Genomic DNA, 24766 nt, shown 5'->3' with positions numbered 1-24766 from the left:
CAAATTACGCTTTTCCAACTTCTGTTTTAGTTCCTCAATCTTTAAGTCCTGAATTTTCGCCATTTTCAGTAGTTTATCCCTCGGGATTTATTTAACAATCCCACTTCTGATTCCAATTGTTGCGATTATCCTTGAACCCTCGTACGGATTTCCCAAATCATCCGGTTCGTATTGCTGGATTGTTAAATAAAGGCAAACGATGACCAAATGGTAGTACAATTAACTTTATTGTACAACAAACAATTTTACAATACTTGCTAATACAGTAAAAACACTACAATACTTGTTAAAGCAATAACAGCGCTTAACTAAACTTGGTAACACAATTAAACTTATAGCTTGCTTATTCGCAACTCGCTTCTCTGCTTACTTTACTTGTAGCTTGCTGACTTGTAACTCCCTCACCTCGCGGTGGCGGCGCCCTTATATACCTGCGCTGGCACTTATGGCAACTCTAGAACATTCTGAAGTTTATCACTCATTCTCTTTCTCTCGCTGTTCGCAGTGTTCAACCAACTTGACGTTTCTCTTTGTGGAACATTCTATGTCATTCTTCGAACATTCTGCCTATTTCTCGTTGTTCGCTTTGTGTTGCCGCAGTATTCGCCACAGTATTAAACGTTCTCTGCTGCTTCTCTGTTTTAAACGTTCTCTGGAAAGAGTGAGGCAACAGGCTGTGAGGTATCAAAAATGTCAAAATTCCTTGGACACACACGCGAAATAATGGCAATTTTTTCTTGACCGTTTTCTTCAGAGCTGCATACAGCGCTTTAAGTATGCATACAAAGAAGCACAAAATTGTTTAAGCTCAACACATATCCTAGGCACATCAACGGATCATCGGTATATCAAGAAGAAGTGTGCTGATTTAGAGAGAACACGGTAGAAATATCAATGACCCCATTAAAACGGGAAAGGTCTTTCATCCTGTGGAACAGCATGATTATAAAAGAAGATTACGCACTCTCGGCAAGCCTTGTAGGTGGAAATAAGAGCTCATAGCATCGAGGGCGATTAGTACATATGCCATACGTTATCATAGCGCTATTATTCTTGGCATATAGTGTTTGCATAGCAACACTATTTTTGTGTGGTCAACGCAAACGCTTTTATAAGGCGTTGCGAAGCAAGCCAGGCATTTGCTAGTAATAATTTCCAACAATAAGTACTAATTTTTCACGTTCTCTGGCTGCACTGCACCCCACCATAACCGAACCTTTTTCCAGTTTACAACACTGTGAAGAGCTAAAATTTTGAACAGCCTGAACTCACGCAAGCAAGTCGCAAACCTATTAGCAGCGCCACCTATGCAGTAATAGAGTGTGGAAAATTTGTAATTTTTTAATTAATTAATTTTAAGACGAGTGACAATGTAGTATTCACGTAACTTTGCATTTAAATTGCTTCATGAGGTAGTAAGAGCTAAGCAATTAAAACACAGTTTGTATTCATTTTTGTGATAGTTTAAATTAATTGCCCCATGGAGTTTTAAAGAAACTATAAACTTTGCATCCATACCACCCTGTAGGTCGTTCCTATGGGACTTTAGAAGTCAGCTGGCAATAAAAAACAACTTTATTAACTTTTAAGCGGCCGAATGCAAATTATTGCAGCGTTGTCAAGGTAACAAGAAAAACAACATCGAGCCAACACAAACGATACGTCGAAATATAAATTTTCTTTCCGGTCCAGTAATGTCCATTTAAGCTCCATAAAGGATTAGGTTCTACTTTGGGCAGATCACCCATTCTGGCCACAAGTCGCAGTAAGTACCATATTGTAATTACAAATAATGCATAAATTTGCCTTAAACAATCAATTGGTGCTAATTGCATTTATTGCAGAGCAGCACCACGCCTTCAGCCAACAGTTCCATCTTGTAACACTGAACTTACACTTATGCACATTACAGCCTTAAATTACGCCTTATATTTTTTGGAAAGACAAAACATTCCATTTTTGTAGAAGTGTTGGGACACTTGTGACAGAGAGTATATATCCAGTAAACATGCAGTAATAGAAAAGAAGGTAAGTTTAATGGCAGTACTCCATAGACATGGGCGTAGCCAGGTAGGGGCTGGGGGTGTTCGAGCCCCCCTAACTTTCAAATTTTCCTTATATATATATAAAATAGTACCCTGAAATGCCAGCTTAATAGGGTCGAGGCCCCCCCTAAATTTCATTCTGGCTAAGCCGATGTCCATAGATATGAAGCAGGAAGAATAGGAGCAATATTGACGTTTTCAGTATGTATTAGTCCTATAGATGGACTAAAAAACCTGCTAAAAACTCAAACAAGAATGGAACACCAGAAGAAGTATAAATCTACGCGTTTTAACGCCAATAACAATGATCCGAAAGCGGAGTAAAATTTTTTTAATTAACACGAAAGTTATTTGCAAAAACCACTTCAGCCTTGCGTACCTTGTTTTGATGAATTTCACGCAAAGGCCGCCTACACAGAAAGTTCTGGGCAAAAATACTTTTGCCGCTCCTCTCCGTCAACACAGAAAGAAAACTCTACTTTTTTCCATAACCTCTCTTTGGGGAGGTTTACGATTGTCCTGCTATGATTTGGGAGGTTGTAGCCTCACAGTAAGCATTTAGCCTGGCGTAGACCTGTTCCTGAGCTGTTGTTGTTGTTGTAGCGGCACTACTAAGCCACGCCTTTTTCGGGTCTACGTTCAATCATTTTCGTCAAGCTCAACTAACGGGAGGCCCAGGAAACGAGCTGTTTCAATGGGTTCGGACCAGAGGGAGAGGGGTGTTAGCTGAGTCGGATTGAGCTGGCATGTAAAGAGGTGGTTGGTGTCGTGGGGGGATTCTCCACATGCCGGGCACTCATTGGGGATATTGGGGTCGGGTCTGGACAGGTAGCTGTTGATGCGGCTACAGTATCCAGACCGTAGTTGAGCCAGGGTAACACGGGTCTCTCTTGGCAGTAGAAGCTCCGTCTCTTCTACAGGTGGTGATTGGGCTCCTATTACGGCATTCATAGGTCGAGAGTCGAGGTAGGTGGTAACTGACTCTCTATGAATGTCGTTGATGGCTCGTCTGAATCTCGTCTGGTCCAGTGGTTGGTCTACGTACTGTTGGACTGCGTCCTTGTACACGAATAGGTGCCCCCTGACGTGCCTGGGCGGAGGCTCCTCCTGAAGCAACGGTCTGTTAGGGTGTTCACTTCTGTGACACCCCACCAGAAATTGCTTACAGAGCATTTTGTTGTGTTCCCTTACGGGGAGCACTTGGGCCTCGCTGTGCAGGTGGTGCTCTGGCGTCATCAGAACACCCAGTCGCTGTCCGGAGTGCGGCGTTCTGACAAGTCGTCCAGCTTCGTCCACTGCGTACAACTAGTCCCCGGCGTCCAGACTGGCGCAGCATAGTTTAGAACCGGCCGGCCAATTGCCTTGTATGTTGCCAGCAACGTTTCTTTGTCTTTGCCCCAAGTGCTGCCGGCGAGCGACTTGAGGACCTTGTTGCGGCTCTGTACTTTATTGACAACTGCGGTTGTGTGCGTGGAGTAGGAGAGCAGGCTATCGAAGGTGACCCCTAAATTCTCGAGATGTAGAAGTTAAATAGTAAGGGGGAGAGAACACCACCTTGTGGAACCCCTTGTTTAATACTTCTTGGTTTCGAGGTTTGATCTCGGAGGATTACTGACGACTGTCGACCACTCATATAATTCGCACACCATCGCTTCAGTCCCTGTGGGAGTGAGGAGGCCTCGATGTCTTCTAGTAGCGTGGAATGGCAGACGGTGTCAAACGCCTTTGACAAGTCCTGCGCTACTAGGACCGTTCTCTCACAGGGGCGGTTGCGATTTAGGCCACGAGTTATTTGGGTGTTTATGGCGTTAAGTGCTGTTGTTGTGCTGTGCACTTTACGGAATCCGTGCTGGTGCTTCGCTGGGGTCAGGTGGCAATTGAAGTATGGGAGTAGTAGGGCCTCAAGCGTCTTCGCGACCGGTGAAAGGAGCGTTATCGGGCGATAAGAGTCTCCTTTGTTGGCGGTTTCAGCAGTGGGACCACTCTCCCTGATTTCCACACATCAGGAATGATGAGAGTGGCCATGGACTAGTTGAGGACCTCCGTTAGGTAAGCTACTCCGTTAGGCCCTAAATGTTTTAGCATCAGCATACAGATTCCGTCGGGTCCAATGGCTTTGGAGGCTTTCGCCTTTCCGATGGCCCCCTTCACTTCACAGCTGGTGAAAACAAGTGGTGCACTGTTTTTTGGCAGTTTGTGCAGCCTCCTGGTCACTCGACGTTTGGCCTTGTCTACCGAAGGGTGCAGTGTGAACTGCCTACTAAAGTAGGCTGCGCATTTCTTTGGGTCCGACGAAGCGCGACCTTCGAAAGAGATTTCCACTCTGTCATCACGCTTCGTTGGGTTGGACAGGGACCTGCTGCTGCCCAGAGGAGCTTCTCGGAGCCGTGCAGGCTCTTCGGGTGTTGGGTGCGTTTCGCGAGCGGAGTTGCTCCATGGACGAACAATGATTGAGGGGTATCGCCGATCTAAGCGGGGTTAGGTCGCCGAAACAACAGCCCTTGGTCGGGTAAAACCCGAGTCATTCCGGTACGTAGAACCAGCTGTCTTGGGGAATGGGAATGTGTTCCTGAGCTATTCCTTGATTGTGCTAGGTCCGATAGCCAGGAAAGGCTCAGGCCCTTTAGCCGACGAGCCGTCGCCGTTCTGGCTAAGGCATCGTAAGGCAATTATGTATGCACATTAGGGTGGTCAAAATAAGTAAAGTCGGAATTTTTCTGCTTCTGTACACTTATTTTTTATTTTGAAATCAACAAATATTTAGGGGTCGCTCAAAGTTTTCCATGTATTTTATATAAATAGTTTGATATTATTATTGAGAAGAAACAGAATTTTCCGATCGAAAAATATTGATTTTTACAAATTCTATACCATTACTAAGAAATATGTTTTTTCCCATATAAAATACATGGAAATCTTGAGCGCTTTGAGCGTCCTATAAATATTTAAAGGTTCAGCCTCAGTGCAAAAATTATTTTCTTTATAAAACTAACAAATGTGTGGATAATACATTCGTAAAATCTTGAATCAACCAAAAATAACAAAATAAAGTTTTAAATGCATTTTTATTAAATTGCATGATACAAAAAAGAAGGTAATTTCAATAAACAACTTTCGACGGATAATAAAATTTTCGGAGTATTTTCTTTCCTATATTTATACCAATGTAATAACATTTCAAATCGAAAACCATTATCAGTGCTTGGTACTTTTTTTACTTACGTGGTTCGGACCTTTTTTTATTAAAAATATTTAAAACGTAAACTGTAAAAGGAGACTTTATCGTCATTGTTCTTTTCATTTTGTAATTAAAACCACGCGCGCATTATTCTGTTATTTTTTTGTTTTCTTATTTTGAATGCAATCTTGCGATTTAAAAATCGAATTCTAAAGAATGTTCTTCGCAAATGAAACCTTTTTATATTTTACTTTTAAATTTCTCATCAGATTTTGCAAAAAATTAGACTGTGGTTAGCGCATCATCATTAAATTTCACAAATTTTTAATTTATGTAAAACACCTGAAATCGGCTTGAACAGACCGCCATCCGATAAACAACTAACACGATCGTCGTTTAAAGTACAAAACAGTGTATCAACAAAATGCACAACTGCGTTTGTGAGGTTGCATAATTTATTTTGTAGAGAGTAAAAACACTCATATTTCAAAATGGTTCTCTTTTTTACAAAGAAATCGCATTTCAGGACGAATGGATAAGGCTTGAGCCAATAGCTTGTGTGAGAAAAATGTCAGTTAGGCGGTTTTGCTGAACGACGATACGCGGTTTTGTACTTTAAGCAACGATATGTAAGTATATACTTTCTTCATGCGTTCTGAAACCTAGTCGTCAAACCCATTTTCGAAATCATGTAGCCGGAATAATTTTCCAGTTCATCATATTCCACACTTTTGAATGTACTGGTAATCTTCTGCTTAAAAAAAAATATTTCTTCTAGGGATCAGGTAGCATGAATTTGATGAAATGTCATAATTTTATTCAAAATCAAATGGTTAACAACAACAACGAATGTCATTAAATGAAACTACCTTCTTTTTTGTATCATTATTAAATTGTGTGAGTGCTTTATCTATATTGAGAGTTATTATTAAGCAGTGTTGTTGTTGTTGTTGTTGTTGTTCTTGTTGTAGCGGCTACACAACAGAAACAATAACAAACAGTATTCTCTTGTTGTTGTAGTGGCTACAACAACCCCGCCCAGATCGGTTGATATTCAGTCGTTGTCCTCAAGTTCCACTAACGGCAGCCCAAGGAAGCCGATAGGGTTGTCGGGTTTTCCGGGCATGCGAAGAGATGTTTCGAGTCATGTGGGGTCTCTCCGCATGCAGGACACTCATTTGGCACATCCTCATTCAATCTACTTAGGTAAGAGTTTAACCTGCTGCAGTAGCCAGAGCGAAGTTGGGCTATTGTCATTCGTGTCTCCCGAGGCAGATGAAGCTCCGTCTCGTCTATGTCCGGTGGTGGTGTGCCTAGACCGGCATTCACAGGTCTAGAGTCTACATAACTCCGGACTGATTCCCTGTGAATGCCGTCCAGGGCCAGTCGACGAACTTGCTTGACGAACCCCTGGACTTCGTCCGTCAGTTCATATAGATGCCTCCTGACGCGGCTAGGCGAGGGTTCTTCCGCAAGCAGCTGTCTGTTCGGGTGGCCACTTCTGTGGCTCCCGATCAGGAACTGCTTGCAGAGCATTATGTTTTGCTCCTTTATGGGGAGCATTTGTGCCTCGTTGTGGAGGTGATGTTCTGGCGACATCAGGAGACATGATGGCGCTGTCCTGAGTGTGGTGTTCTGTACAGTCTGTAGCTTCGTCCACTGCGTCCTACTAGTCCCCGGCGACCAATCTGGTGCTGCGTAGTTTAAAACCGGACGGCCTATTGCCTTGTATGTTGCCAGCAACGTTTCTTTGTCTTTGCCCCAAGTACTGCCGGCTTGCGACTTGAGGACCTTGTTGCGGCTCTGTAGTACTTTATTGACAATAGCGGTTGCGTGCGCCGAGAAGGAGAGCAGGCTGTCGAATGTTACTCCGAGTATTTTGGGATTATTCACCGTCGGAATTGGTGTGTCATCGACGTGAATTCCCAGCGGTAGCCTGACCTCCTTCGTCCAGGTTGTGAACAGGGTCGCAGAGGATTTCGTACGGGAGAGGGCTAGACACTTTGCAGTGACGAAGCGAGAAAGTTCGGAGAGATACCCGTTTACTTTCGAACACAGGTCATCAATTCCATTCCCAGTCGCCAAGCTCGAGCAATCGTCGGCGTAAGAGACAATCGAGACTCCGTGTGGTCGTTGAGGGAGCTTTAAAATGGAAATGTTAAACAGTAGCGAGGAAAGCACACCACCCTGTGGAGCCCCCTGTTTTATTTTTCTAAGTTTGCTCGATTTGTCTCTAAACATTACCGACGAGTGTCGACCACTCAGATAATTCGCCGACCACCGTTTGAGCCTCTGTGGGAGAGAGGAAGCCTCTATATCTTCTAGTAGCGTGGAGTGGCTGACGGTGTCAAACGCCTTTGACAGGTCCAACGCTACTAGAATAGTTCTCTCACAGGGACGGTTACGGTTAAGGCCAAGTGCTATCTGAGTGTTTATGGCGTTAAGTGCTGTTGTTGTACTGTGCACTTTACGGAAACCATGCTGATGCTGCGCTGGGGTCAGGTGGTTTGTGAAATACGGAGCAGCAAGGCCTCTAGTGTATTCGCTACCGGGGAAAGGAGTGTTATCGGTCGATAAGATTCTTCTTGGTTGGGTGGTTTCCCCGGTTTGAGTAGTGGGACCACTCTCCCCACCTTCCAGATGTCTGGGATGATGAGAGTGGCCATAGACATATTGAGGATTGATTTAAGTTATCGATGGAAATTTTTTTTTCACAAAAAGAAGTTCGGCCAAACACTAACATATGTGTATGTGCCATTCTATTATTATTATTAATATTGGTCTTGTCCCACCCGTGACAAAAAAAGATATATTTAATAACAGAAGTTGAAGTTGTGTTTGGGTTTGTTACATAATGTTAGAACTTCATTACAAATGTTTACCACAATTGCATTTTCGTTTCCACATAGTTAGATAAGAATAATTCAACAGTGAAGCATGTCCCACCCGTGACAGCCACGGATGGGACAGTTGTGAGAGGTAGGTTTAGAGCGCTGATAAGCTTTATTTGTTTGTTGAGGTAGACGCAGGGGAGGAGGGGTAGCGTGCCTATATACCCTTGTGGTCAGCTGATTAAGTTAAGTGACATTTTGACCAGTTTTGGTTTTTTCTTTTGTTTAGTTAATGTTTATAGTTTTTTTTTTTTAATAAAAATCTCGCTCATTACATAACCAGAACCACATAAATCCACATTTCAAACCTTACAAGAAATCTTACTGGCAAATGACCGGTCAAATGTCCCACCCGTGACGGTGGAATCGCCCATATGTATTAAGTTAATGAAACTTACCAGTTAGGAAGTAACTACTAATTTTTGTACGTGTGTCAAGTTAGCACTACACTTTTTGAAATTAGAAAAGTTAACTACGGCATTAATTGTAGTGTTTTTATTGTAAATTTGTTGTCTAAACAAAAAAATTTGTAGCTCTCATTTTTAAAAAAATATGGTATGTAGTGCTAACTTGACACCATACACCTAGTCGATAGAATTGAGATATCCAATATGTTATTATGCCATTAATTGTAGCTTTTAACTTTAAAATTGCTGTGGAGAGAAAAAATTTGTAGCTTTCGTTTTTTAAGAAAAAATTGTATGTAGTGCTAACTTGACACCATACACCTAGTCAATAGAATTGAGATATTGAAAATGTTACACCGGAATTAATTGTAGCTTTTTTGTTGTAAATTTGTTGTGGAAAGAAAGCTACAAATTTTTTCTTTTCATAACAATTTTTAAAGTTAAAAGCTACAATCAATGGCATAGCAACTATTGGATATCTCCATCATGGTTGTTGCCTATATTCGCATTCGCATTCGTAACCGCAGAACTTCCGCATAAATTTTAACATTCGCATTCGCTTTCGCATTCCTTTGCGAATGCGAATATTGTGCAAGTGTCCCAAAAAATATATCAAAGCACATCGAGCGCATGGAATGGAACAACAAAACGGATTTGATGGCTTATGGTACCGACAGCGGTGAGTAATTAATTGTGACTGCCTGAAACTAGGAAGAGCCATGCTCAGCTAACTAATAAAAAAATTAATTGTAAGCTGTTCATTACAGGTGAACCTTTCCAAGAGGTCACCCGGGAATTAAGCAAATCTGAGACCTTTATCGTCCGTGATTCCAATAATTGAAATTATTATAAAAAATGGGGTACCTTTTTAACCAAATAATAAGATTTTAAACTAAATCTGCTGGCAGCCATGACTTTCAAAACAGAATTTTCTCCGAAATTTTCATTCCTTTAAAATAACAATTTATTAGCCAGAAGACAGGATTAAAAATTAATTACAAAAACTAAAATCGAAAAACGCTGATGTCGTAAAAGGTTCTCCAAATTCTGAAACAACCAAAAGAATTGATTCTCCAAATTGGAACACAACGGTGTTTAAACAGCGATATTGCCATGATGCTAGATTGTGAAGATGAAAGTCAGGAGGATACATCCGAAATTTGCAGCCCCCATGCAATTTTCGAATTATTGAACCGCAACAAAAAAAAACTGAAGTCCTCTCAACTGGTGCAGCGTCAATCGGAAAGAATTTACAATTTTGTAAAGTATCAAGTTTTTCAATTTTGTCGCCTCGAGCGAGTAGTTATTTAATGGCGCAGGTTTGATTTGCGAAACAGGCTGTAACCCGAAAAAGGAGCAAAATTACTCTTCCAATTTTTTAATTTAAGTACTAAATAAAAAAAAATATTTAATATTACTTAATTTTCCTCTTTTTTTACCTAAATCACCTAATGTACTCACCAAAAAATGTTTCTTAAAATGCAGCGACCTGTATAGACGGACGCTCTAATAAGCGGACACATTCTTGGGAACGAACAATATTAGTTTTTTTTTTTCGATACAAAATGCTCTCCCATACACGGAGTTTCCTATAAACGAACGCGGACACTCAAAAATGTCCAGCTATGAAAAAAAACTCCCATAAGCGGACGCGAAGCTCTAATAAGCGGTCGATTTTGTTATGTTTTTCAGTCAAATGTTGACTCTTGCGCTTCTAGATATGTATATGTACACAAGAGCATAGCCCATATTCAAAAATATTTGCTTCTCTAGAAAAAAAGTTTTCTTTTCGTTGCCAATGGGCAATGAGATTTGTCGGTAGGAAAGAAAACGCAATAAATTTGAATTTATTTTTAATTCACCCTGTTTCTGTCTATTGAAGTATAAATATTATTTTAATTTAGAAACCCGAAATTTTATTCTTACGAAGTTCCTATAAGCGGACATCTCTCATAGGCGGACAAAAAAGGTGACCATAGGTGTCCGCATATTGTAGCTTTGACTGTATTTGACATCCGCATTCACATTCGCATCCGCGGATGTTATCTTTTAAACATCCGCATCCGCATTCGCATCCGCGGATGTCTAAAATTCCACATTCGCAACATCCCTAATCTCCATGCTATCGACTAGGTGTATGGTGTCAAGTTAGCACTACATACCATTTTTTATTAAAAAACGAGAGCTACAAATGTTTTCTTTCCACAACAAATTTACAACAAAAAATCTACAATTAATGCCGTTATAACATTTTCAATATCTCAATTCTATCGACTAGGTGTATGGTGTCAAGTTAGCACTACATACCATTTTTTCTTAAAAAACTAAAGCTACAATTTTTTTCTTTCCACAACAAATTTACAACAAAAAAAGCTACAATTAATGCCGTTATAACATTTTCAACATCTCAATTCTATCGACTAGGTGTATGGTGTCAAGTTAGCACTACATACCATTTTTTTTTAAAAAACTAAAGCTACAAATTTGTTTTTCCCACAACAAGTTTCCAACAAAAAAGCTAAAATTAATGCCGTTGTAACCTTTTCATTATCTCAATTCTGTCGTCAATGGTGCATGGTGTTAAGTTAGCACTACATACTAAATTTTGTTCGAAAAAGGGTCAACTCAATTTTTTCCAGAAAAACGAAAGCTACAAATTTTTTCTTTCCACAACAAATTTTAAAGTTAAAAGCTACAATTAATGGCATTGTAACATATTGGATATCTCAATTCTATCGACTAGTTGTATGGTGTCAAGTTAGCACTAAATACCATATTTTTTAAAATATGAGAGCTACAAATTTTTTGTTTCCAATTTCGAAAAGTGTAGTCCTAACTTGACACACGTAATTTTTGTCGTTTTCTCCATAAAACCCATGCATGGAATTAAATGCAGTTTCCCCTGAGGTATGGCTATGGCAAACTGTTGAAGTCTAGAAAAAAGAAGTCTGATGAGGAGATGTGGTGATCTCCGAAATAGCTGCTATAACTTCTACCGCTTAGACTTTGTTGCTTTTTCAACTTCTCCTAATAAACAATCGTAATACAAAGCTCAATAAAGATATTAAAAATAAAATATAGGCTCCATTATACCACTTATTGGAAAAGTGGGCGCGGCACCACCGCATGCTGCGTTTTTGACACCGCATATCTCTGAAAGTATTTGCGGTGGAGTACTGAAATTCAGTACGGGTGTATATGAAATTAAATCCATGCTCATGTAGTAAACTGAAAGTTATTGGAAAAATGGGCGTATCATCTATTCTATCAATACCTATTACTAATATTATAAATGTGAATGTTTGTATGTTTGTTACTCAATCACGCAAAAGGGCTGAACGGATTGGAATATTTGGCCCTAGATGGCTGTACTAGGAACTGACCCATTCGAAAAAATCATATTTATGGTTCGATTTTCTTGAAATTGCACGTACGCGTATTACAGATATAAAGAGAAATCATCCTACCAAAAATTGACACGATAGATAGGTGGTACCGAAGTAGAGTTATTTTAACTTAAAGTTCATTAAGTTTTTTTTTAAATTATGAACCATTTGCTGTTCGAAAGTTGTTTTAAAGCGCCGCAAAGCAAGCGGGTATTGGCTAGTAATGTAATTATCAGTTCGGCAGTTCGCTTCATTAAAAACTACATTAAATTAGCTATTTACAATCTTAAGAATTTTAATTTTGGGAAAATTACTAGGTTGGATATCTTTTTTTCTTTCTTGTGCAAGATGAACGTTTTTTCATATAAGAACCTACAGCAAAACAGTCTTATAAATCACGGATTTCAGAGTAGCTCATCCAGTTTTTGCAATAATGAATATTTTTTTTTATTTTGTTGGGTTCTTTGCGTCCGGAGGGAGGATCTGAAGTACTTTAAGGCAATATAGTATAGAGTAATCCGTAGTTTCCTTGTGGTGTCATCCACACCAACATTTTCCTTTCATTTAGGTCCACTATCTCGACCATAAGATTCTGACCTCGTAAAATACTTTTGATATTTCCGTCTAGCTTTTGTGTAATGGCTCCATTTTATGCTTTTTTTTATACGTTGGTGGGAGCCGGTTCAGCTTTCAAAAATAGTTGCATTTCCTTCAGTTTTATTTCCAACAAATCGCCTGCAAAGTCCTAGATCCGTGAAGCCCTTCATTTATGCATTTTTTGTAGTTGAAGTGCCTTCTTCGCCCATTCTTGCTCTCTAATTTTCCTTTAAATTCCTAAAAAGGTTTTAAGTGCAGTTTTTACAACTTTGCGATACACTAAGGAGGCTACGCATCCTTGTACCTATTTAAGTGAATCCAAATAATAAGCATAATTTTCGTGTAGTTTGCTAAAAAGTGAAATAAAAAAGTAATTAAGGTGTTTTCTTCATATTCACTACTTTTCTTCAAAATTAATCATTCTTCAAATCGAGATTAAAAAGAAACTTCTCTGATGCCCACAAATCCAGATATAAGCTTGGATTTTGAGGAAAATATGTGTGCCTATTCAATTGAATCGGGCTGTATGTGCGCAAAATGCAGCCCTTACAAGCGATACAAATTTCAAAATTTTTGCCAAAATTTACCTATAAGGGAGCAATCTCTTCTATGGGGCAGCTGTAGACATTGGGCCTGGGTACCAGCCGAGCCTGGCGAGATTCTGGAACTCATTCAGCTGGGAAAGGAAGGGTTACCCACCTGGTAATGGAGGATAGCTCGGAGTTGACGAGGCCAAGGAGAAGCAGCGGCTGTCACGTTATAGCGCATGCCGATGACACTGCACTCACAGCAACGGGCAAGCATCTGCAAACGCTATGCGAACTGTGTCTTGTGAATAGCTCGTCGAGGTAGTGTGCACTCAAGATCAATTTTACCGAGACTGAAATGGCTCTTTTCAAGAGGAAATATAAGATACCGTATTTTCAGACGTCGGAATAAATGGTGTGGGGGCATAGACTCTCCATTAAGGTAAAATATCTCAGTTGCATTCTCGACAGGACGTTGGACTGGAAGCGGAACCTTACGGAACTATGCAGGAAATCCATTACCACCCTCTAAGCCTTAAAGCAGCTGAGGGCTAACGAGGGGTCTGAAACCACACGTAATACACTGGATGTACACGGCGGGTGTCCGACCCATCCCTTTCAATGGGAGCACCGTATGGTGGCCGGCTCTAGAAAAGTCCACTTACAGAGGCAAATTAGACCAAATACAAAGGGCTATATACCCATTTTAATCACGGAGACCCTGCCCTACCTACTCCAAGTAGGGCTCTGGAGACTGTATTGAATCTTCTCCCTACCGACCTTTACGACAAATATCAGGCCAGCTGCAATGCAACCTTTGGCTAGGAAATCGCCAATTCCTTTGGATGGTGTTAACAAATTTGTAAAGTTAGGTCCCTCCCCTTTGTGTGACAACATTAAGGCGCACGCCTTAAGTCGAGGGAGAAGCTCGGCCAAACACTAACATATGTGCAAGCGCCAATCTCTTATTATTATTATTAAGTACATCAAGAAAAGTAAGCCTGCTTTCAAAGATTACACTCTCGAAGGAGATGGTTGGAAAAGAGAGAGATCGCAGCGAAAGCCTTTGAAACAATCTTATGTTTTGTGAAAGATTATCTAATCTCTAAATCGAAGATTCATTCCTTGAAGTTTTTGAAACAAATGCACCTTGAGTTCTTACGTGAAGTTTCGCAAGATCATAGGTATTTACTGTCAGATGTCCACTCGTGACATTTTGAAGAAAAACTTCCCACTCAGTTCAAGAGATTGTAATTATTAAAAAAAATCAGAGAAATTGGTTAAACCTTACATAGGTATCGCGATACACGATAGCGATTTTCGAAACATTGATAGACGCGAGATTTTATCTCAAGCTGCAATTTACCTCAGCGAAGACATTCTTTTGATGAAAACCCAAAAATTACCGGATCATCTAACCGCCAGCAATTTGATGACAGGATAATGTAACATCCCAAATTAAGTTCAATCGCACTCTACTGTGTGGAGAATCTTCCCAAGCGGCAACTGTCGAATGAATTGTCGACTCGCTCTCCCTAGACCACGGTTGCCATTTCCAATTTATTTTTCGGACCAAAAAATTTACCAATTTTTATTACATTGCGAAATTGAGTGGAGTTTATTCCTCTTTACCAAGAAAATATGCAAATTCAGTTTTTTATATTGCATCCAAAGTGCATTATAATTGTATATTATTAACATTACATTATTTAAAGTTTTAAATTATAATTAGTTTCTTAATTTCGGAAATGTGAGGCAGACTAAAAACGTTATGAACTAAATCACACAATTCTCCAAAAGTCGCTTCACCCAATCCATTTTTAATCAAACTCACTAGATCCCAAAAACATTCTATATTAGTACAGTTTTTGAAGTTACCTTCGCTCAGCATCAATTTGCGAAATTGAAATTCAATTATCTCTGCATCGTTTACCAATGCTGGAAATTGGTAGAGTAGCGGCAAAATTGATATCAGAAAGTGCTTTATGTGGTGTAATAATTTCAAGATGTTTAATATCTTTTCGACTGAAATCGAATGATATTTTCATGTGCTAAATGCTATGATTAAAGTTTTGCTACCTTTTCATATTTTTACCAGCCACTTTAATATTGGTCACCGAGTAATTGAAATTAGCAAGAAATCGCGATATTTTTTGAAGTGTGCTTTGACAGATGATCAGCCATGCCATATTTGAAGATCAGTGGCAAGGCGAGTTCACACTTTTAGCAGGTGCTGCCAATCGGCCCTATGTTGAATATCGTCATCATCATCGTCGGCGATCGTCAACGCATCAGTAACATGGCTGACGATGGCCGTATCCTCACTTTTAGTGACGATGACGATGTGCAACATAGGGCGGATTATTCACCAATTAAATACTTAGAAAAAACTGAAAACGCGAAACTTTTGCATGAAGTGAAATGGTGATAGTAACCTAACCAAATGCTTGTGAAAAGAATTGGACCAATGGACCAACCGAAAACAAAATGGACCAAATTGGGTCCATTTGGACCAAAACGGCAACCGAGCTCTAGACATGATTTTCAGTGTTTCCAATGGTGGAGTCAAAATAGCAATTTACATAACACCGGGCTTAGCTATAAAGGAGCATATGTATGCTGCTGAACGAAATATTTTTTCCATGGCCCAGTTCAATTCTAAACGCGGTACAAATATAATATTTTTCTTTTAAGCTAAAGATATCTTTGTCGAATTCATTAATCAATTACTGCAACTTATTTACGTTTTGGTATCTAAATATCGCACACCGTCTTCAAAAGAGTCACAACTCAAAATTAAACTTTTGTCAGGAAATGCGAAAAACTATTTCTTCGGACATGATAAGCATATGGGCAAGGGAGACTTTACCTTAGTTTTTTTTTTCACAAATTATAATAAAAATTTGCTCCAGATTTTGCTGAAAGGTAAATGAAAGCTCTGTGTACATTTTTAGTGCATAATTTCACAACTGCCGAATTTTGGGTTGTGCCTCTTTCCAGTGTAGGTTTCTTTTCAATGAGCGATGGGTGTTTCACATTCATTGATCAATGTGTTAACCTAGTGTAAGAAGTAATAAGTAGTGTAAGTGTAATAAGAATGTAAATGAAAAGTAGTTTAAGTCGAGTTATAAGGTTAAACCAGATGTGAGTGGTTCTTATGTACGAAAAGACCAAACCGATGGGGATGGGTACGCCCAGAAGTACCCCAAAACTTTAATGTATAATTATTTAGATTGTGTGAGTGCCGTTGCCGCTAATATTCCGGGTATTTTTTCTATTGATATAGCAATAAATAGGTATAGTTTTAATATAAATTAGGAACTGCCAAAGAAGTAATATGAAAATTTAAAACAGCTAATTGAAGATAGTCACTTTAAGACGGGTACTGAAATACGAAACGAAAACTCATCTGACGATGGACGTACCGTTCCACTGCGACGCTCGGCGACCTTCTTATTCCGAGCGATATGAGGTACGGTCCATGGCGAACCAGTTGCTGAAGGAGGGAATAATAAGACCAAGTAACTCACCATATGCTTACGCTATTGTATTCGTACGAAAGATAAATGGAAAGGTTCGCATGTGCGTTGATTATCGTGCGTTAAATAAAGTAACTATCAGGGACAAACCCTTTGCCGTTGATAGATGATTGCATTGAATTTCTCGAAAATAAAAAGTTTTTCTCCATATTAGATCTGAAGAGTGGTTTCCATCAGGTACGGATGTCACCCGAATCTATTCCGTATACTGCCTTCGTGCCACCCATGGTAATACGAGTATTTTAAAATGCCGTCCGGACTAAAAAATGCCCCCGCTCTGTTTCAGCGCTTTATAAATAATATATTTCGTGAAATAGACAAAGAAATTATAATATACATGGATGATATAATAGTTATTGCCAACTGTGGATTTGAGAAAAACCAAATTTTATTAGAAACAGTTTTAAAACGACTATTATTTAAGAGGACTGAAACTGAACTTAGATAAAACTTAATTTGGATTCCGGGAAGTCGACTTTCTTGGTTATGAGGTGTCACAGTCGGAAATTCGACCAAATGGTTTTCACATCCGAAGAATCCTTAACTTTCCAGTGCCAGCTAATGAAAAGCAGTTATAATATTGCATTGGTTTGTCATTCCGTCATTTTCTCAGATTGCTAAGCTGTTACAAAACCTGTTGAAGCGGAATTCCAACTTTGACTTTGACGAAAAGTATCTCGACGCTTTTAGCGAATTAAAAACTCGACTGACAGATGGATCAGTCCTTGAGATATACAATCGAGAAAGAGATACTGAATTACACTGTGACGCAAGTACGATCGGATTTGGTGCCGTTCTTCTGCAACGACAGGACGATAAGAAATCCCATTTCATATTTTTCGAAAACTGCGACTAGCGCAGAAGATATCATAGTTTTGAATTGGAAACTCTAGCTATAATATTTTCTTTAAGGCGATTTAGAACTTATTTAAAAGGTATACAATTTAAGATCATCACTGATTGTAGCGATGACCCTTGAAAGGAAACAATTAAGCCCGAGGATTGCCAGATGGGCTTTAGAACTCGAGAACTATGTATAATTATAAAGTACAGCATTAGAATGGGGCACGTCGATGCTTTGAGCAGGGCACAGATTGTACATATCATCAATGCCGAGGAAGTTGAATTTCAAATTCAAGTAGTTCAAGAACGTGACGAGGCTATCAGTCTTCTTCGGAAGCACCTTGAAAACGCACCAGTAAAAGACTTTGACTTAGTGGATGGTTTAGTTTGCAGATGTAGGCCCGATAGAGAGGAAATGTTATATGTTCCTGCCGAAATGGAATACAATGTTATAAGATCGACACATGTAAAGATGGGCCATCAATCAATTGATAAGACTATCGGGAAATTAATGCTGTATTATTGGTTCCCCAACATGATAGTAAAGGTTAAAACGTTTATTAGAAACTGCTTGAAATTCCTAATGTACGCTAACCCACCACGAGAGAGAAATTTGTAAATACATAATTCCTAAGACTCCTCTGACTTTGGTCCACTGCCGTCTATCAATTCGAAATGAAATCACATTTTAGTCGTAGTTGGTGCGTTTACCAAATTTGTGAAGCTAATTCTACAAAATTACAAAGTTACTGCCGCTCTTGAGAAGTACTTTAATTGCTATAGCCGACCAATGCGCATAATTAGTGAAAGGGGAAAGTGTTTTATCTCCTTAGAGTTTAGTGACTTCGTATCTAAACGCAATATTGATCACATAGGTACAAGGGGACGTATGTAGGTAATGACGTCGTTCCCGACATTGAAAATTTCCAGTTGACTCAATTCCCATATGACGGAGTAGTGGAGGCTCACCGTTTCCGAACCGACAATGACGGTATGAGCGAAGGCGACACATGCTACCACTCCGTCATATGGCAATTGAGTCAACTTGGAATTTTCAATGTCACGAATGACGTACCGGTCATTACTTTATGAACTACGTACGCAGAAATTGATTAGACTTAAGCCATTTCTATATAATAGAGGCCGATCACTTACCAGGTTGGCCGAGCTGTAAACCTAGTGTAAGCTTAGGCTAATATAGTACAAGTGTAAACCTAGTATAAGTTTGAGTTAATATAGTATAATATAGTGGCAAACCTGTAATATAATGCAATAAGTTGGAAGTTGGCAATCCTGATGCCAAATAAAATAAAGATAGCCGGACACTTCCGGAAAAGGATTAGAACAAGCAGGTTGCTTTTTATCTCGCGAATTATTAAATAGTGGTTGATCGTTGTAATTACCCACTATACTAACTATACTATACTATACCTACCACAAAATGCGCATCAACGAAAACGGCTATCATTTTATATAGTTATAGAGATAATTAGATACCATCCGGAAAAAATTCCGCTTGCAGTAATTTCTATGTGCTCCTTTATTATTTGGTTTCATAGGGATTCGGATACCTTCCTCATTTAAGTAAAGGGTGAACACACCAAAACTGCGACACTTAGAGATTACTACCAGAAACAAACTAGAAGGCTTTGAAATATTTTTTTTTTTTACTATATAACTTGGACGTTTATATGTTATTAAAATGTTAAAATATTAGTGATTATTTGCTCCATATGCAAGTGATCGGTATTTTCATCGCACACGCACCATCATCTTCTGCACGACTGCATTCGCCTTTACGCGATGCGCACAACTACATTGTTTTTCACTCTTCAATATTTTTACTGTTTCCGCTGTTTTCTTCAAGATTCCGTTGACAATTGACCAATATTCCCCAATAGGACGTAGCTCTGGGCTATTGGGTGGATTTCAGTCGTGAGGTACAAAATTGATGTTATTTGCATTATACCACGTCAATGTATCCTTGGCATAGTGGCAGCTTGCCATGTCCACCTAGAACAGTGGCCTACTACCTTATATGTTGATAACTGACGGAGACGCTTTTTGAGGCACTCATCCCGATAAACTTGATCATTCATTGTCCCGGATGGCAAAAAAGGGCTGCTCTTACGGCCACAGGAACAAATAGCTTGCCAAACCATGTTGTTTTTTTGGAAATCTGGACTTCATTTTCAGCTTACAGCTTTCAGGGGCATCTTGACGACTTGCAGCAGTATACAAATCTTGCCCTACCATATATTTTGAATTTTTAAAGCACTTGGTTTCGTAGTCCATAACAATGCAGTTGTATTTTTTAATTTGGAATTCATACAACTTCCGACTGCGGGATTTCGTTGTAACATTCTACTTTACGAGTCAGTCTGGCGCTGTTTGAGCTGTAGAACATCTCAATGAAGCTTTCCACTTTACCTTTTGTACGAAAAACTGCGATCTCCGTACGGATTTTGCAACATAACACGACAAAACCTTCGGATCTCGCGAAAACGCACTGAGGACCTTCCGAGCAGGGATTGGCATTGGTGGATCGTCAACTTTTCATACTCATTCAATTCCGCTGCTTTGTATGACTGAGCAGCGGCGTTGGCTTAGTAGTATCGATACCTAAACGAAATAGGAGGATGACTGAACACGAGCGCATTGCGTGCTGTCTTGCAAATACAGCCACCACAAGTGAACGATGCTTATAACTGCTCATACTGATATTGACTTCGGCAAATCTGTACTCTGAATGATCGTGCACGAAACCAGCAAACGTGGCAGTTGAACGGCTCCGAAAACATGAGAGTCATCATTTGTTGCAGAAGTCGTTTGACTTGTTGCTGAAAATCATCTGACTTGTTGCTGAAAATCATCTGACTTGTTGCTGAAATGACGACGAATGTGGTAAAGGGTAATTTATCGCCTCGTATGCATGTATGTATGTATTTATAGCGCGTCTACCATTCAATTGCATTGCTCACTGCTGGCTAGTTGTGAGGAATGTGCATACGTACGTATGTATGTATGTAGATATCAATGCTTCATTTCAAACAAGCAATTGTCTTTGAATGTTTTTGAACTACAGTATCATCACTTCGGCAACACGTCAAACGCACCTTCAGCAACAAACCAAAGGCGGCGGTTTGACTTCTGCAACAAATCAAGTTAGCTAACTGCGGCATCTTGCCTTCGCCAGTCTTTCACATAAGCTCTCATGCTTTCGGCAACCGTCCAAAGCAGTATCGTGCTTTTGGCAGTCGATCAAATACGGCGGTTGACGGTTTCGTGCACGATCATTCGGAGTACAGATTTGCCGAAGTCAATATCAGTATGAGCTGTTATAAGCATCGTCCACTTGTGGTGGCTGTATTTGCAAGACAGCACGCTGTGCGGTGGTGTTCGTTCATCCTCCGTTTTTAACGTGAGTAGGCTTAAAGTCACAAAAACAGCACCCTTTGCCAATCCCTGCTTCCGAGCACTGTTTTTATCACTTTGACCATGCTAACCCACGCTCCCTGGTTTTTTCGTAACTGCCAGGCCTTATTTGTACCGATTAAAATCCTGCAAACTGTCGAATAGTGCAATCTTAAATTTTTAGCAATTTTACGTGTACTTAAGGCCGGATCATTTATAAACTCGTGCAAAATGGTTTGTCTCGTTTCTAACTCGGTTGCCATTTTTAGCTCAACTAGGAATCACATTCATATGAAATTTCTTCTACTCCAACTAAGGTCAACTTATGGTATTGGAATTTCTTAATATTTAAATCTTTTTGGGTAAGTTATAAGCTTCCCAAAGTGTCACAGTTTTGGTGTGTTCACCCTTTAGTAAACAAAATTCGCTTGCTTTTTTCGGTAAAGGGCACAAGTTTTTCGTGCAAAGAAGGATGGGCAGCTAAGCAAAATATACTGTATAAATGATTTTCTTATTGGCCATCTTCACCTGCAAAAGTTCTCGTTTGCGTTCGTGCGGTGTGCGAGAAAAGGTATGTTGCAAAACCGCCGAAATCGCCATTTTGGCAAAAATGAGATTTAGTAACGCTGAACTTCAGGAATCGAGATATATGCATAGAAATCGAAAAATGGTTATTAAAGCAACAGATTTGTAAAATAATAGCTAGGGAAAATACCGCCTATCAAGTCATAGCCTTCAAAGAAAAACCGCTTTTTCGCTCTCCTGTAAAATTTGAGTGCCGTAAGATAGGCGGTTATGGAAATGCATTGACGATGTATGCTTCGAACTTTGCGGTCTCCACGTGCGATATCTCACTTGATTCGTCTTGCAAGCGAAGACACATATGCGGACAGCCAGTTCAAACTTCATATTAGATGGCGGGTCAGCAAAAAAGACATAGCAAATAAAGTAAAAGGAAGTGTAGGGGTAAGAACAACCAATAAGGCTCTAACACATCAAAAGGCGCAATAAAATCGAAAAAAAAATTTAAAAATAAATGCAATTACTGCTAAAAAAAACTAAAAAAAAAAAAAAAAACATGGATGTACATAGATCTAATAAATCGAGGGGACTTAAAACATCAATATTTAGCTCATTTTATCCTAAGTTGAAAGGCAAACAGGGCAAATGCCACAAAATCCGCCGTCTAGTTTTTATTTGAGAAAATTCAAAACGGCAAAACTCTAGATACATAAGTTACTTTTCAAGAAATGATCCATGACATCTAATGCGAACAATTAATGTAGTCAGGAAATTTAAAAGAAAAAAGGTTTTAACCGTTAAGTAAATACCTGTCCGCCTCCGTTTTAAAATTATCTTATGTACGGATATTAACACATACATAAATGTGGGCTTTTGCCATAGCATTAAAGAAAGTATCTGATAGGCTATGGTACCCGTATATAATTGCAATTACAGCTTCTTTATTATCTCATTATTATCGTACAGACTTTTAGTCAGCAATGAGAAACATCAAAATAATTAAAATATAAAATTATAAAATGCATTTATGTGTACATAGCTTAATTTCAAAGTTTTAGCAATTAGAAAAGTTTCACTTTGTGTGGCCACTGCCACTGATACGCATTCACTTTAATACATGCATATATATTTATTCCTAAATAGGTAGTTATGTATGCGTGTATGTGCCTGCAACATGCAAACTTTCAATATCAAATAAAACCATTTCTTAGCGATTATTTAACACTGAGAAAAGTTGTTAAAAATTTGAAACGCATAACGCCAGGATTGACTATTTGGTTGTTGTCCTTGCCACCACTACGTACATAAGTATAAAAGGTGCGTGTGCCATTCATCATGCACCATTGAACACCCTACGCCACCATGCCACCAACGACATCGAAGTTGTGGCGGGGGTGAACTACCGGTGCGATGCCAGGTGTAACAACGTTCCCTCGATATGAGTTTGAGGCATTCGCTGTGTGGCAGTCATATTTTCTTCGCTACATTCTCCCCATTGATTCGAATTTTCAGGCAGTTTCAACGTACGCTACAATACCTGCTGTCTAAGGTAATAACCATCATAACTTTAAACAAATGCACAAGTATGTTTGTATGTATGTACATTAAACTGCGCCTTAGTTGTATGGAGACAATTTTTTGTTAAGCCAAAGCAAGACTCGCCCTATAAATGTTCCTTTGGTCATAAAAAAGTGCCCTGCGAAAAAATTTAAAAATCGGACAACAAAAATTGTAGAGAATTTTTTCTTTAAGTGTTGGGTTCTCCGGTGGCACAAAAGTTGTAAAGAAGATTTTAATTTACGGTTAGTTTAGATGCATTTGAGACGTCATGTTGAATTTTTCAAAAGGCCACACTGTTTTCAATGGGGGACATCTATGCGATAATTTAAAGAACTTAATCTTTGTGATCCGTCTTATAGAATTGTTGCCTTCGTACTGTACCGGTGGACGTGATATGGAAATTAATATTACGCCACTTCCCTTACATCGCTATGTTTAGCACGTTCCCGGTCGTGATATAAGCGTCGCACAAAAATAATGTTCGTACAAAAGTTATGGAGAATCAAATTCTCTACAACTTTAGCATTTAAATATGGTACGTATTTTCAATAGAAATTGTTGAAAAATTGCGAAAACCGTTGCAATGTAAATTTCTTTCGCTCTTTTTGCTAATTATTTACAATACAAAAAATATATACATATATAAATATATAAAAAATGTGGGAAATTAAATTCTCTACAAATTTTTTATTTAACCATTTTTTACGAAAAATGCATAATAAGCGGCAAATCGCAAAAACCCCCCAAAAAACTAAAATCCAAGATGGCGGAATGTTCCCATATGAAATTCAGGGGCAAGACGGTAGATTCATGGTCTATGTATCAAATAAATGTAACCTGCATCAAAAGTTCGCTATCACAATTGTTTTCTTCTTCGTATCTAAATTTACTGGGCCAACTCAAATCCTAGAAAATTGTAATTTTACGTGGGAAAACCACAATAACTCTAAAAGCTCAGTTAGTCAAGGACGTAGCGTAAACGTAGGCTGGCGTACGTAGCAGCATGTCAAATTCACTGTTGATAGAGAGAGAAGCAACGGCAACGTCACCGCCATGCGGTAGTGAGTTTTTGTTAACACGCGAATCCCATAAGGTAGATCGTGTCTGCGTCAATCTACGTCTACGCTACGTCGTTGACTGTTTGCGCTTTAAAAGTTGGTGAGGTTTACAAATATTGTAGCCATTCCATGAATTTGCTGAACCTTTGGGCCAATGAGCAAAATAAGGCGCAGTCTAATGTACATATATGTATGTATTGAAATGTGCGTATGTGCGTCCTTTTTTCTTGACAAATTTGTGTAAATTGCTAAATGAACACGTACACATACTGTTACTCCCCAAATTGAGCGTACGGCTTTTTTTTTTGTTAATTTTGTATTAAAATATGGCTATATTTTACTCCATTTAAATCCAAGAATGATACTGTGTACAAAAATTAAGAAATCTTCAAATAAATTTACAACTTGATCTCAAAAGCTGTAATGAAATAATTGTTGACTTGTGAACGTAATTGGCGGCATACACGGTGCGTCTGACTCGCGAGTCATTTGTGAACGTCAATCGAGGCAATCGCCTTCGACTACACCACGTTGAACCATTCAGAGACATTCCGGGAGTCATGTCGGTGTAACTAACACATATTTATTTCCACAAATACATCCAAACCGACTCGCGAGTCAGACGCACTGTGTATGCCGCCTATTAAATGCGCATATGTTTTCATATAATTTTATGTACATACATCCAAATTGAGCGTACGGCTCTTTGTTTTTGCTATTATTTTACTTGCTAAATTTTTTTTTGTGAATTCTGTTTTAAAATATGGCTTATGTTTTAGCAAATCCCATTTAAATCCAA

General features: G+C 39.2%; 1 protein-coding gene across 3 annotated transcripts in view; it reads left to right on the top strand.

Moving 5' to 3' along the window:
* Positions 1 to 1564: 1564 nt before the first annotated feature.
* The window catches only part of LOC118738067 (DNA-binding protein RFX2), a 156445-nt gene continuing 133243 nt past the window's right edge, over positions 1565 to 24766 (top strand). Inside the window, exons 1-2 of one of the 3 annotated variants that reach the window (XM_036468968.1) lie at positions 1565 to 1765; positions 1850 to 2028. The gene's annotated coding sequence lies outside the window, so the exon portion shown is untranslated. Of the gene's footprint in view, positions 1766 to 1844; positions 2029 to 24766 lie in introns of all 3 variants that reach the window. The other 2 variants (XM_036468966.1, XM_036468969.1) reach the window with 2 other exon arrangements.

This window comes from Rhagoletis pomonella, unplaced genomic scaffold (assembly GCF_013731165.1).
Source record: "Rhagoletis pomonella isolate Grant_MI unplaced genomic scaffold, Rhpom_1.0 Rhpom_scaffold_00004, whole genome shotgun sequence".
In the NCBI taxonomy this organism is placed as follows: domain Eukaryota; kingdom Metazoa; phylum Arthropoda; class Insecta; order Diptera; family Tephritidae; genus Rhagoletis; species Rhagoletis pomonella.
This window is presented reverse-complemented; position numbering and strand designations above follow the sequence as displayed.